A 14,927-nucleotide genomic window follows, 5' to 3' on the forward strand; every position below is an offset into this window, starting at 1 on the left:
ATATAACACCTCTGTATTAGTAAATTATATATAGCATTGAGATAATATCCTATGAATCTGTCTTTTCTATAGAGCAGAGAACCTACATTGATCCCGGTCTTAAACTGTTAAAGATATTCAAATTTGAGGCAATAATAGGGATTATATAATACTCTGACACAGATATACTTCTTATAAATGAACAATAATGTTTTACTTTAATTTGTTTAGATCTTTATTATTTAGAGTGTCTATCGAGTGTTAAGATGTCTACATATATAAGCACTACATTTCTAAATAACAGTACTGTTTGGCTTTTACTTAATGTTATATTTTGGCTTATTGCAGAGCGGCTTCTTGAGCAAGTCAATGTGTGACAAGTGATTTACTCAGTTACATTTATGTTGAGGCACTTGTGAATTTATCGATTTGAATTGTTACACAAATGTTTGTTAGTTACTAATTTAGTTACTAATCAGTTACTAACAAACATTTGTGTAACAATTTGTATATAAAAAAAGAGTTACAAAATACGTTGTTTCTACATCTGTAGTTTCAAAAATAATTAGACTGCACTCTGGGCAGGCTTATAGACTAGTATATATATATAAACTAAAAGAATTAAAAGGCTTATCCTATCCAGCACTAACCAATCTCTATCTGTGTAATTGGATATGCTAAGTCAAAAGTGTCAAACCTTATAGAGGCATAAAAAATGTAATATCTCTAATATCAATCATATACTACAACCAAGGAGCATTAAAGCAGTATTTATTAACAACATGAGAAGGTTATATATGATAACCTGATGGGTACTCTAACAATTCCTATCATAGTGCACTATGAAATATTTCTACCAGCTGGAAAAACAATAATATAAAAAATAAGAAAAAGAAAAACTTGATATAAAACATAAAAAGAAGAAATTGCCTGTTATTGAACACAGGTAAATTTAAAGTCCCAGATGGTAAAATCTTAACAGTTCCTCATCAGATTAATTGGATTGTGTAGAAACTTGGACCACAAGTAGTTAATTTGTTCCGTTTTACTTGATACTTGAAGACAACCTGCACAATGGTTACTGTGTTATTCTGGTTAATAAGGGCAAAATACCACCGTAGCGATTAGTAACAACCAGTCCTTGGCTTAAAAGACACTGTGTGAACCAACAATTCTACCGTAGCAGTAAGTTTTGAACCACTTCTTGGATGTCAGCAATACTCGGTATTATAGAAAATCAAGTTCCGCCGTGGCGGTAAAGTATAAACCAGTTCTTGGCTCAAATTGGCAAACACTGTGTCAGAAAGTGTATTCCGCTATGGCGGTTATACTTGCGGTTACTGAGAGTCCCACTATCGCGGTACTGCACCTCCAGGGGTGCTCCTCTCACTTCGTATGCCTTTGTGGCTGCGGTTGTGCACGGCCTCCAAATCACATCAATCAGACAGTAAATCTTTATCTCATGGTTTCCAAACAATAGCTCCAGCCAGCTACGCGCGTTTCACCCCTAAGGCTGTGGGGCTTCTTCCGGCTCCAGATTCAATCAGTAATTAACAAGTGTGTATAGAGTTCCTTTAAAGAAAACATCATGGAGGAAAACTCCTCCCTTTCTTGAAGCCTTTTGGATCAAATGTTATTCTTGGGGTAAAATGGTAACTTTAACCAAAACTAAATTATCTCAGTCATTGATACATATTTAAGTGTTAAACATAAAATTATAACACGGAATTATAAAAGTACCGTTATGATAGAATAGAAATGCTCCTTATTGATGCAGTACAGATTAATAATAATTTTTAGAAAAAACAAATCCTATTTACTTGAAAAATATTTTACTAACAAAAGGGGATTACAATTACTATTTTTGAGTAAAGCAGTTCATATCTGCTATATATGGCAGGCTTTAATTTGTTGCTTTTCTCTTGATGAATTACTAAGATCATTGTTCGGGAATTTATTTAATTTTAAACTTGAAATACATAATTCAATGCTCTTAAAGGGATCCTGACATGGATTATTCCTTGACTTCCATTATTCATTTTATCAAAGATAGAAAATATAGATGACACACTCATGCAGTTGTTTTATTCACCTAGAAAGCATGCATAATTAATTTCCTCATTCATGCCTAGAGGGACAAGTGTTTTTAAATTAAAGATCCATTTACAGTGAGATTCATCAGTGTTTATAATGACTCCTGGGCGAAAATAAGAATAATATTGTTGAAACACTGGCATATCTTAACTCTAGATAACTCTATAGCAAAGCAAATAAATAGTATTCCCCAAATGACAGCGAAAAAACACCCAACCTTAAAGACAAATTGGTGAGAAGCCATTTCCGTATGAATAAATTTGATTATTGGCTGTCACAATATAAAAATAAAGATGGCAATTTTAAATGTTCAAAATGTTCAGTCTGTGCTAATATGATCACTGGTAATAAATTTATTGATACATTTGGCAAACAATGGTACATCCAGGGACACATAAACTGTGTAAGTGAAGGAGTTGTATATTTAGTTTTCTGTAATTGCCCTTGTTATTACGTTGGTAAAACGTATAGAGAGCTCAAAGAAAGAATCAAGGAACATAAGAGAGATATAAAGAATAAACTGATTGACACCAGCAGTGTAGCGTGACATTTTTTCTTTTTTTCACAATAGTAATAAGCATGAATTAAAATCCAGAGGTCTGCAAAAAATTTATCTCAGAGAAAGAGGTGGTGATCTGGACAAAAAACTATTGCAGAATGAATGTAAATGGATCTTTAATTTAAAAACACTTGCCCCTCTAGGCATGAATGAGGAAATGAATTATGCATGCTTTCTAGGTGAATGAAACAACTGCATGAGTGTGTCATCTATATTTTCTATCTTTGATAAAAAGAATAATGGAAGTCAAGGAATAATCCATGTCAGGATCCCTTTAAGAGCATTGAATTATATATTTCAAGTTTAAAATTAAATAAATTCACGAACAATGATTATTAGTAATTCATCAAGAGAAAAGCAACAAATTAAAGCCTTCCATATATAGCAGATATGAACTGCTTTACTCAAAAATAGTAATTGTAATCCCCTTTTGGTAGTAAAATATTTTTCAAGTAAATAGGATTTGTTTTTTCTAAAAATTATTATTAATCTGTACTGCATCAATAAGGAGCATTTCTATTCTATAATGACGGTACTTTTATAATTCCGTGTTATAATTTTATGTTTAACACTTAAATATGTATCAATGACTGAGATATTTTAGTTTTGGTTAAACAAAGTTACCATTTTACCCCAAGAATAACATTTGATCCAAAAGGCTTCAAGAAAGGGAGGAGTGTTCCTCCGTGATGTTTTCTTTAAAGGAACTCTATACACACCTGTTAATTACTGATTGAATCTGGAGCTGGAAGAAGCCCCACATCCTTAGGGGTGAAACGCGCGTAGCTGGCTGGAGCTATTATTTGGAAACCATGAGATAAAGATTTACTGTCTGATTGATGTGATTTGGAGGCCGTGCACAACCGCAGACACAAAGGGATACGAAGTGAGAGGAGCACCCCTGGAGGTGCGGCACCGCGATAGTGGGACTCTCAGTAACCGCAAGTATAACCGCCATAGCGGAATACACTTTCTGACACAGTGTTTGCCGAATTTGAACCAAGAACTGGTTTATACTTTACCGCTACTGCGGAACTTGATTTTCTATAATACCGAGTATTGCTGACATCCAAGAAGTGGTTCAAAACTTACTGCAACGGTAGAATTGTTGGTTCACACAGTGTCTTTTAAGCCAAGGACTGGTTGTTACTAATCGCTACGGCAGTATTTTGCCCTTATTAACCAGAATAACACAGTAACCATTGTGCAGGTTGTCTTCAAGTATCAAGTAAAACGGAACAAATTAACTACTTGTGGCCCAAGTTTCTACACAATCCAATTGATCTGATGTGGAACTGTTAAGATTTTTACCATCTGGGACTTTAAATTTACCTGTGTTCAATAACAGGCAATTTCTTCTTTTTATGTTTTATATCAAGTTTTTCTTTTTCTTATTTTTTATATTATTGTTTTTCCAGCTGGTAGAAATATTTCATAGTGCACTATGATATGAATTGTTAGAGTACCCATCAGGTTATCATATATAACCTTTTCATGTTGTTCCAAATAAATACCCCTTTAATGTTCCTTGGTTGTAGTATATGATTGATATTAGAGATATTACATTTTCTATGCCTCTATAAGGTTTGACACTTTTGACTTAGCATATCCAATTACACAGATAGAGATTGATTAGTGCTGGATAGGATAAGCCTTTTAATTCTTTTAGTTTAGATTTAAATTTACTTCTTTCCCCTAGCACCAGGAGTCTGATAGGTACTAATAATTCAGACCTCTGTAAACCAACACCCTCTTTTTATTGGTAATACTGATAGTGCTGACAACACTCCCTCTTTTACATTAAATTTCTGACCATTTATGTGGCCTTTCCTGTTGCCTTGCACATCTAGTTTTATAATATATGCATGTTATTTAGTGTTACATATCCTTTAGAGAGCATATTTAAATATGGCAGGTTTTGATAAGACAGAATGGGATTTTGACATGGATGAAACCTTTTCACTTCCTAGCAATACAGCGAACACAAATCAAAATTCAGAAGATAGCCAAAATATTTTTAAAGTGTTTAAAACTTATAAATCAAAAATATTAAAAGAGGGGGGGGCGGAGCTGGCCAGCAACAGAGATGGTCGCATGATCTGGGAGCTCCGTGTAAGCATTACCCAAGAGGGATCTATTAACATTCAGATACTGAATATATATCTGCATTGAAGGGTGATGTTGCAGGGAGGAACCCCGGACATGCTGCAAACGTTTAGGGAAGGGAATTGAATGATCTGTGCTGAACTGAACAGTCACTCCAGAGCTGATTGCCACACACTGAGGCGCAATCTTAGCACACTCGGCAGGTATAACGATTGCCGCAATTAAAAGTACTTATTAAATCTTGGGCCTACGTGGTACTACATAATCTACTTTGGGTTACAGCATTCCCTAATATGGATACACAAATAACCTTTAATACGCTAAAAGAACTGCTAGAGGATCATGGGAAGCGGTTATGTGAGAGGCTTGATGCTTTAATCGGCACTATCCAAACAGCACGTACACGCAGTAATGAGATTGAAGGGGAACATAAAGGAGTTCATGAACCGCAGAATGCTACAGCATCCACAGCACTCCAAGCGCACCTCTCTCTATTGCCCCCAGTAGACACGAGCCCTAAGGCAGAGGCCCACTCGTACGAGATCTATTTACCACTGTCAGCAGAGTATACACGTGCAGCTGAGAATCTCAGGGCGGACCATGTGGTGGGGCAAGTACCGCAATGGGGTGGGATGCGTGCACACTCTCAGGAACGCTTCTCCTTGGTGCCGCTGGCTGCTGCAGTCCTACAAAGGGACTGTGTGAGTACACAACAAATTTCAGCATTAAGGTGGGATGCTGTGCATGGGCCTCAGCGGACTACTGAGGTAAGCTGGCGTATCAGGCTTATACATCAGGTTGCAGAGATGAGCTGTCACTCCTCCCATGGCCCCCGGTCTGGCATTGGATGAACGTGGTTACTTATTCATAGGGACAGACCTGCATTAGCAGAAGTTTCCACAGTCGAGACTTATCATAGTTACAAATGAGGACTCTGAATTCATGATGACCAAGGTCTGAAAATGCATGGATTTGTACCTGGACCCTCCTGTTGCCCTACTATGAGTTAATCTCACAATTTACTAGAGACGTGACATTGAATGTTATATAATGTTTTTTATGAAGCCCCTGGGCTGATTTAGTATTGCAACCTCTGCTTTAGATAACATGATAAGGCAACACTTCTTAGTAGAAGTGCTCGTGTTTATAGCTTTTCCATAACAATGCAGACATGTTAGTTATTTACTTTATGCTAGGATGTTAAAAAATACCCATTATATGCAACAAGTTCTTCCCAGCACCTTTACTGATTTATGAAGAATGTTATCGGAGAATAGGTGGACTTTGTGACTGGATCCATGTGCAGAACTGTGGGACTTATCCGTGGTGATTTTGGGTAGAGTGCTTGGTTAACTAACTACAGTTATGTTTTTTTGTTGGCTCTCCACAGTATTTTATGTTTTACTTTTACCACGTTGCAGTATGCTATATTTTATTAGTTCTATGTTGCTATGTGTATAGGTATGTCTCATGGCCCTTCCCTAGAGGCGATTGCCTGTTCTTGCATGAGTGGATAGCTCCTATTATAAATATACCAAAGCTAGAAAGCATTATTACTGGTCAGGATGTGAGTTTGCATTGTGTAACATTTTTGGGAGCATTTTTTTCCTTTCCTCCTCTATATACTAGGTCCTGGTGGTACACAAGTACACAGCAGAGTGAGGGGCTCATGGGGTGGACTGTTCAGGTTAGGATAACCCTCTGCACATAGCTGTGAGTCTACCTCAACTAGTACTACTGCATCTCAGCCCTATGCTATAAATGAAACGTCTTCCCAGTTCAGGACCCAGCAATTACATATTTGCACATCAGGTGTATATTACTCTAACTACAGTGTCCATATTCATTTAAGCTGATATCTGGCTGATCCATTCCCATAGCTCCAGCTCTTCTGTATATTACAGCCATTAAACTAGGTGATTGGTATTAAGCTTACAATTTATGCCTGCAAATGAGGGGGACCAATCTTCAGTGTACACGAACATATTAACCTATGCTCTTCCTTATCAGTACTGTAAAAGCCCTATTTATGCTGAAAAGACGACGGAAAGGAATTTTAAATGTGGGAGCTACTGCTGTCTACTCTACACTGTACACTGTATGCAGCTCTTTCTTGATAACTGAAATACTTTGTCATACACTGTTAGTCTCACTTCTATGTTTATAGCAGCTCGGATGAAAATTATTGCCATCACTCTGACCCCTTGCTCTGACTGTTACATTAATATCGTCATTCAGGTTCCCCCCCCCATTATTTGTATGCGGTAGAGGCTTATTGCTTCTTCCCCCGCATTCCCTTTTAGCAGAGTAAAGTAGTCTCTGCTCAGTTTGAAGAGTCGTGACTACGTTTTTCCCATATTCTTGTAATTAGGCTCTTCGGACCCTACTATAAGCAATTTGCTATGCTTAAGCTGCCAACTCTTAGAAGACTGTCTAGGCTAATACTCTTAATAATGTTCTTATCAATGCAAATGCTCAGGGTTAATATATAGTTATGTTACAACAGCAACTGAGGATTGATATGGCACAATTTCTTTTTCACTAGTTTGATATGACTGATGTTAATTGCTATTAGCTGAGAACAATTTAGACGCCATCATGTATGTGTATATTTTAAACTGTATGCAGAACCTAAAGTTTACTGATAAGCCATAAGCATTGACACTGGACTTTCTTCTATTAGTTTTCTTAGTGTGTCCTCAGTGGTTCGCCATAGTTGCCGGTCCCTTGAGTGGACCTGTTAGCTTGGAGGACACTGCAAAGCTACAATAACAAAAACTGAGGTGCCTGTAATGCCATGTCATGTTAGTTTGTTGTATGTCGATCTGTTTTCTCCATGAAATGACTGTTTGTATAAGCTATTTTTTGCCTCAATAAAAAAACTATTAAAAAAAAATAAAAAATAAAAATTAAAAGAACAAATATTAAAATGGGAAATCTCAAGCCTAAATAAATATTTAGAAGCTAAAATGATACCTAGGGGCCTAAGGGTGAGAAAAAGACCTGGCTCCAATCTGAATTAACCACTTTTAGAGGATTTCCAGAAAAAATGGGATAACTATGCAAGTGAGTGTGCCTTTAATTGGTTGAAGCTAATGATTGATGAGAATGAGTTAAGGCTGAAGCAAGTACAGACTGAATTGAATGTAGCAACAGAAAAAATAGATGAATGGAATTCAAATGATCAATATGAAAAATTAATGGGTGTGGCCAAGTTGGAAGTAAGAAAGATTCAAGATACCATAAAATTTAGAAAAAGGAGAAAGTTTGAAAGAGACAGGGATGACTATAAAAAAAAAAAACAAGTTTATAATTACACATTCCAGACAAGCAGCTCAGAATCAGGAGGTTCATTAACTGAGGATAAAAATAAGCAAAGATTTAGATCAAGAATAGGTAGAAGAAGGGATTTTTTAGGTCAGAGACAACAGGAAATAAAAGGACCAGGAGAGGAGGAAGGAAATATAAAGCAAACTTCACAAGAAGGGAGAAAATACCCATTGAGAAACCAAATGAAAGAGAAGCAGCAAACTTAATAAAATCGAAAAAAGTGATTAACCTTTCTGACGCCAAGCTCACTGATTATCAAATAGAGGTACTAGGCAAGGGGCTATCTTTTGCCCCCACAAATAAATGTGATAAATTTACAGTAATAAAAGATTTAAACTTGTTCGCAAGAAAATTAATTTTAAAGAAAACTTTTGAGAACAAAATACCTGAAACAACTCTTGATATTCATGATTGCCAATTATTGATTGACCTAGAGGAAATGGCTTCAGAGGGAGACCCACAAGAAAAATTATCTTTGTCACATATAGGATTTAGTACATTGAAAAATAAATCCACTTACATACCCTCCTTATCTATGGTACCATGTGTACAAAATTTTGGCAAACTTGTGGAAAAGGATATTATTGAGATGGAAGAGAGTACACACATAAAGCATAATTTAACAGCAAAACAACAGTTAGCTTTAAAAGAATTACAAAAAAATCCTGACATTACCATTAAGCCGTCAGATAAAGGCGGTAACATTGTAGTCTTAAATACAAAAGGCTACTTATAAGAATGTATTCTCCAAGTCCAAGATAAAACCCATTATAAAAATATCAAAAATGACCCTACTGAACAATATTCTTCTGAATTAGATCAAATCCTATCAGAGGCATTGAAAGAAGGTCTTATTAATAAGTGAGTTTGACTACCTTAAAGTAAAGTTTCCAATAATTCCTACTTTCTACACCGTACCCAAATTACACAAGGGGAGATTACCACCCCCTGGAAGACCAATAATTTCGGGGATAGGGTCCCTGACTATAATTTAAAGGGACAGTCTACACCAAAATGTTTCTTATTTAAAAAGATAGATAATCCCTTCATTACCCATTCCCCTTTTTTGCATAACCAACACAGTTATATTAATATACATTTTACCTCTGTGATTACCTTGTATCTAAGTCTTTGCAGACAGCCTCCTTATCTAAGTGCCTTTGACAGACATGCAGTGTAGTCAATCAGTGAAGACTCCTAAATAACTTCACGGGAGTGAGCACAATGTTATCTATATGACATATGTGAACTAGCACAGTCTAACTGTGAAAAACTTTCAAAATGCTCTGAGCTAGGAGGCGGTTTTCAACTGTTTAGAAATCAGTTTGAGCCTAGCTAGGTTTAGCTTTTCAAAAATACCACCAAAGGAACAAAGCAAATTTGATGATAAAAGTAAATTGGAAAGTTGTTTACAATTGCATGCCCTATCTGAATCATGAAAGTTTAGTTTTGACTTTACTGTCCCTTTAAGACCATTTCTTGATAATCTGCCATCTTTTGTGAAAGATTCACTTGATGTACTCAAAAAATTAGAAGGCCTGTCAAAAAAGATACACTTCTAGTAACAATTGATGTAGAAGGGTTATACTCTTCGATTCCACATTCTAAAGGAGTTAAAACCTGCAGGTATTTTTTGGAACAGAGGGGGAAAAACTATTCTGAACATACAAATTTTGTATTAACTCTCCTGAACGTTTTGCTGCAACACAATTATTTTACATTTAATCAAAAGATTTATGTACAAACACTAGGTACAGCCATGGGTACTTGTTGTGCACCAACGTACGCATGTCTGTACCTAGGATACTGGGAAAAAGAAGTTATTTGGGATGGACAATATAAAGAAAAAATTGGTTTATGGATACGCTTCATAGATGATGCCTTATTGCTATTGGAGGGGTCAGAAGAAGAGTTAATTAAATTTATGGAATTTTTTAACCAAAATACCTTTAATTTGAAATTTACTTATACAAGCAGTAAAACAGAAATACGTTTTTTAGATTTAAATATTAGTAATATTAGTCAAATTATTACTACCTCTACCCATAGAAAAATTACAGCTTGCAATACACTATTGCGTGCCGATAGCCATCATCCATCACATCTTCTATTTAATATACCACATGGCCAATATCTCAGACATAGGAGGAATTGTACACAAATTGAAACATTTAAAATAGAGGCAAGTGATCTACAAAAAAGATTTAAGGAAATGGGGTATTCCCAAAACTGCCTTAAAAAGGCATATACAAAGGCAAGATATAAAGATAGGCAGGAAATCCTATATAAATCAAAGGACAATTTGCAAGGAGATACAGTGAGATTCATCAGTGTTTATAATGACTCCTTGGCGAAAATAAGAACAATATTGTAGAAACACTGGCATATCTTAACTCTAGATAACTCTAAAGCAAAGCAAATAAATAGTACTCCCCAAATGACAGCGAAAAAAGCCCCCAACCTTAAAGACAAATTGGTGAGAAGCCATTTCCGTATGAATAAATTTGATTATTGGCTGTCACAATATAAAAATAAAGATGGCAATTTTAAATGTTCAAAATGTTCAGTCTGTGCTAATATGATCACTGGTAATAAATTTATTGATAAATTTGGCAAACAATGGTACATCCAGGGACACATAAACTGTGTAAGTGAAGGAGTTGTATATTTAGTTTTCTGTAATTGCCCTTGTTATTACGTTGGTAAAACGTATAGAGAGCTCAAAGAAAGAATCAAGGAACATAAGAGAGATATAAAGAATAAACTGATTGACACCAGCAGTGTAGCGCAACATTTTTTCTTTTTTTTCACAATAGTAATAAGCATGAATTAAAATTCAGAGGTCTGCAAAAATTGATCTCAGAGAAAGAGGTGGTGATCTGGACAAAAAAACTATTGCAGAATGAATGTAAATGGATCTTTAATTTAAAAACACTTGCCCCTCTAGGCATGAATGAGGAAATGAATTATGCATGCTTTCTAGGTGAATGAAACAACTTCATGAGTGTGTCATCTATATTTTCTATCTTTGATAAAAAGAATAATGGAAGTCAAGGAATAATCCATGTCAGGATCCCTTTAAGAGCATTGAATTATGTATTTCAAGTTTAAAATTAAATAAATTCACGAACAATGATTATTAGTAATTCATCAAGAGAAAAGCAACAAATTAAAGCCTGCTATATATAGCAGATATGAACTGCTTTACTCAAAAATAGTAATTGTAATCCCCTTTTGGTAGTAAAATATTTTTCAAGTAAATAAGATTTGTTTTTTCTAAAAAATATTATTAATCTGTACTGCATCAATAAGGAGCATTTCTATTCTATAATAACGGTACTTTTATAATTCCGTGTTATAATTTTATGTTTAACACTTAAATATGTATCAATGACTGAGATAATTTAGTTTTGGTTAAACAAAGTTACCATTTTACCCCAAGAATAACATTTGATCCAAAAGGCTTCAAGAAAGGGAGGAGTTTTCCTCTGTGATGTTTTCTTTAAAGGAACTCTATACACACCTGTTAATTACTGATTGAATCTGGAGCCGGAAGAAGCCCCACAGCCTTAGGGGTGAAACGCTCGTAGCTGGCTGGAGCTATTGTTTGGAAACCATGAGATAAAGATTTACTGTCTGATTGATGTGATTTGGAGGCCGTGCACAACCGCAGACACAAAGGGATACGAAGTGAGAGGAGTACCCCTGGAGATGCGGCACCGCGATAGTGGGACTCTCAGTAACCGCAAGTATAACCGCCATAATGGAATACACGTTCTGACATAGTGTTTGCCAATTTGAGCCAAGAACTGGTTTATACTTTACCGCTACGGCGGAACTTGATTTTCTATAATACCGAGTATTGCTGACATCCAAGAAGTGGTTCAAAACTTACTGCTACGGTAGAATTGTTGGTTCACACAGTGTCTTTTAAGCCAAAGACTGGTTGTTACTAATCGCTACGGCGGTATTTTGCCCTTATTAACCAGAATAACACAGTAACCATTGTGCAGGTTGTCTTCAAGTATCAAGTAAAACGGAACAAATTAACTACTTGTGACCCACGTTTCTACACAATCCAATTAATCTGATGAGGAACTGTTAAGATTTTTACCATCTGGGACTTTAAATTTACCTGTGTTCAATAACAGGCAATTTATTCTTTTCATGTTTTATATCAAGTTTTTATTTTTCTTATTTTTTATATTATTGTTTTTCCAGCTGGTAGAAATATTTCATAGTGCACTATGATAGGAATTGTTAGAGTACACATCAGGTTATCATATATAACCTTCTCATGTTGTTCCAAATAAATACCCCTTTAATGCTCCTTGGTTGTAGTATATGATTGATATTAGAGATATTACATTTTTTATGCCTCTATAAGGTTTGACACTTTTGACTTAGCATATCCAATTACACAGATAGAGATTGGTTAGTGCTGGATAGGATAAGCCTTTTAATTCTTTTAGTTTAGATTTAAATTTACTTCTTTCCCCTAGCACCAGGAGTCTGATAGGTACTAATAATTCAGACCTCTGTAAACCAACACCCTCTTTTTATTGGTAATACTGATAGTGCTGACAACACTCCCTCTTTTACACATATATATATATATATTTACAAATAAAAAGAAAAGCTATTCTATGTGAACTATATTGGAATGTAAAATAAGTGTAACACACTTCGGGTTTCTTGCTGTAGGTTTAAGGTGGTGTTGAGTTAGCTCACATGAAGAATTATTTATCTTAAGGTGCATTGTTTAAATATTAAATATAAAATATGGAAAAAAATATTAATAATAATTATTAATAATTATAATAATTACATACATGTTTATATATATATATATATATATATATATATATATACACTACTGCTTTTTTTTTCTTTTTTTTAAGCTTTTAAGTAAATCTATAATAATTATTTATATTAAGTAGTAATATTTTTCAACGTTTTATAAATAATAAATACAAAATGCACCTTAATATAACTCATGTCGAGTTAACACTCTTGAAGAATAAATGTACTCCTATTGGGTTTTGCACACATAAGCCTAACAGAAGTACACTAATCCTTCATATGTGCTAGCCTGACATTAGATTAAGGTGCGTTATGAATTTTTAAGTGACAATTATCTAAAGCCTTTTGCTTAGGCAAGATGATCTAAGAAGTCCCTCAATTAATTTTACAAATGCAGATTTTAGCTTGAGAGCATTTCAACTCATTATGCAGTGTTAGAGATTTGAAGAAGATAAACATACATTTTAAAATAATGTCTAACCCCCCCTCCCAAAATGTGGGTGATTTCTTTTCATGCTGAAGAGTTTTTGATCATTGGGCCGTAATAGTGATTTACAGATGGACAACAATACCCTCTACTGTGGTGAAGATTTCAAACCTGGTTAACATTTTATAAACACACCTAAAATTTACTTTACACGTCCTACTCAAAGTACGATATATTTCACAAATGAACAGCAGTAATGGTATATTCTTAATGGTGGATATTGAGGTTCATGCTCTTGGAAATGTTATGCGCATTATTTTAAAAATGGGGACTGAAATATTCTATATTCTACTTTTTTAGTTTAATGATAGAGTTTACAAATTTATCATAAAAAAACAATAGAATAATTTGTGAAAAAAGTACAAAATGAATTATTTAGAGATTTTAAGATATGGGAGCCGATTTATCAAAGTCTGGCGGAGATGATACGCTGTAGCATATCATGTCCGCTAGACATCTCTCAATGCCGACAGCATACGCTGTCGGCATTTAACATTGCACAAGCAGTTCTAGTGAACTGCTTGTGCAATGCCGCCCCCTGCAGATTTGCAGCCAATCGGCCGCTAGCAGGGGGTGTCAATCCACCCGATCGTATAGCAAATTTTATCAGTCAGGTGCTAGCAATCACCCACCTTGAGGGCAATCTGCGGGCTCCCACCTACTCCCACCCATGAGAGGCATCGCCGGGGCTTCACGTTCCGTGTGGTGACATCACGCGAAATGATGTGATGATGTCACTGCGTAACTTTATTTAAAATTAACAATGGACAATATAGGGAAATGGGGGCATGCTGCTTAGATGTCTGTATCTCAGGCATCTAAGCAGCTACAGACCCCTAAAACCCAACGTTGGAAAGGTAATCGTCTAACCTTTCCAACGGTATAAGTCTTAAGGATCTGAAAAAAAAAACTAAAAGTGTAAAAATATATTTAAAAATGTAAAAAAAAAAGATCAAAACCAGCTTAGCACCCAGGTAGGAAATGGCTTAGCAGCCAAAGGGTTAAAGAACTTGGTGGATTTATTGTTTATTTTGTTATTTTGAAAATTTTATAAGAACTGTTTTAAAGGGATGTTCTCAAGGGTTAAATACATAGGTCTACTATTATAAGTGGAGCTCATAAATATAAGAGCTTTTACTTTTGCTCTCATATTATAAATTAAAGTACTATATTAGGGCTTGCTAACATCTGGCTGTTGGATAGCACACTTGTGCTAAATCCCTCAAATAATAGACTTCTGTGGGCACTAATGTCAGCTATTGTACGAGTGCTAAGACGTAGGTGCACTAAGCTAAAGGTCAAGTAGTGGAGTTCTTCACAAACTTTACAACTTTTAAACTATGGGTACCATGTAGGAAGCTGGTGTAGACAAGGTCACAACTTTAGAACCTGTCCGCCCAGCAGTGCAGTAAACGGGCAGCGGGCACTGTACCTCTGCTGTCCTGATGTACCATTACACACTCAATTGTGTGTGTAATTTTGCCTCCTTCTCTTGCGCAATTCGTCAATTGCCCTAAATGGATGTGTTTGAGGTGATTTCTATTTGCCTACTCAGAGGGCTCCATGGCA

Source organism: Bombina bombina, chromosome 6, assembly GCF_027579735.1.
Source record: "Bombina bombina isolate aBomBom1 chromosome 6, aBomBom1.pri, whole genome shotgun sequence".
Taxonomy (NCBI): domain Eukaryota; kingdom Metazoa; phylum Chordata; class Amphibia; order Anura; family Bombinatoridae; genus Bombina; species Bombina bombina.